The following is a 1,726-nucleotide window of genomic DNA, read 5'->3' as shown; positions in this document are numbered from 1 at the left end:
AAAAGCCCACATGGTATAAATAAAATAAAGAAAAACTTTTTGTATGGATTAAAAAAATGTCTGTCAAGGAGCTACGGCTTGACGGAACGTAGCTAATTATTATTATTATTATTATTATTATTATTATTATTATTATTATTATTACTATTATCATTATCATTATTATTATTATCATTATTATTATTATCTTTATACGACTATGCATTTGCACTCATATTAGCAATAAAACATTACTTACTCACTTACATATACAATCAATGCATTTTAGATTAAGACAAGGTTAAGTGAAGTTAAGTTACATTTGGTTTACGTTAGCTTAGGTTAGGTTAGTTTAGGCTACGTTAGGGTTCACTGTGTAGGTAAACTCGTCTCCTGCCTGAAATTAGGTTACATCAAGTTACCTTACGTTAGGTTAGGTTAGGTTAGGGTTCACTTGGTAGGTAAACTCGTCTCTCTCTCTGCCTCCCACCCCCAACTCCTACTCCGCCTCAATATTTACAAATAGTCTTAGTTTGTCGATGATTTCCAGCGAAGGTCCCGCGTCGTTTTTGTAAATTTCCAGAAATGTCAGAAGTTCCTTGGTTTGTGAGTTTGAAAAGTTTAAAATATTTCATCCGAGCCTGATTTAATATTTTGTCTGTGTGTGTGTGTGTGTGTGTGTGTGTGTGTGTGTGTGTGTGTGTGTGTGTGTGTGTGTGTGTGTGTGTGTGTGTGTGTGTGTGAGAGAGAGAGAGAGAGAGAGAGAGAGAGAGAGAGAGAGAGAGAGAGAGAGAGAGAGAGAGAGAGAGTATGCAAATCAAAGGAAACTGAGAAGGTCTGAGGTGGGAAAAAGCAAATGGGAGGGAGGGGAAAAAAGAGGAAATCAAGAAACAAGGAAGGGAAAGAAGGAGGGGGGGAAGGAGGGAAGGAGTGAAGGGCTACTTAGCGGCACCTCATCTGTCTCTCGTAAAGGAAAGGACTATCATTAAGGTAAAGGGAGGAAAGGACCATCTTTTCCTCCCTTTCCTCCATCCTCTCTCTCTCTCTCTCTCTCTCTCTCTCTCTCTGTCTCTCTCTCTCCTCTTAGTCTATTACCTTCCTTGCCTATTTCATTTCTATTTTTTTCTTTGGTCAATTTTTCGTCTTCTTTTGTCTCCAATACTATTCATCTTCCTGGTCTTCCTTCCATCTTCCTTCCTTCTTTCCTTACTTCTTCCTCTTTCGTCAGTTAATCACTTTTTTTTTCCTTTTTGTCGTTTTGGGGGTTTCTCCTTTTCAGGTTTTATCTTTCATATCCTTTCTCCTTTTCCTTCTTCTCTTTTTCCTCATCCTTTTCGTTTTTCCTTATTTCTTTACGCCTCACTAAATCCTATTCTTTATTTTTCCTCTTTTTTTTTTCTCTTACTTTCCATTTCTTCCTTCTGCTTTTCTGCCTCTACGTCCTCCTTCATGTCTCCCTTTTACCATGTACTCCTTTCTTCATTTCTTTTACCATTTTCTGCTACCTCTCTCACTCTCATCTTCCCTTCATTCTCTCGCCCTTCCACCTTTCGCATCCTCATTAACTTCACCCAAAAGTATAACAATAAAATTTAGTGGCGTAAGTAATTGAATAACGCCAATTTACGTATAAATGTAAGGAACCTAGCGATAATTGAAGCAACAACACATGTAATGATAATAATACGAGCCAGTGAATTGTGAGAGAGAGAGAGAGAGAGAGAGAGAGAGAGAGAGAGAGAGAGAG

Source organism: Portunus trituberculatus, chromosome 49 (assembly GCF_017591435.1).
Source record: "Portunus trituberculatus isolate SZX2019 chromosome 49, ASM1759143v1, whole genome shotgun sequence".
Classification (NCBI taxonomy): domain Eukaryota; kingdom Metazoa; phylum Arthropoda; class Malacostraca; order Decapoda; family Portunidae; genus Portunus; species Portunus trituberculatus.
Note: the sequence above shows the minus strand (reverse complement) of the source record.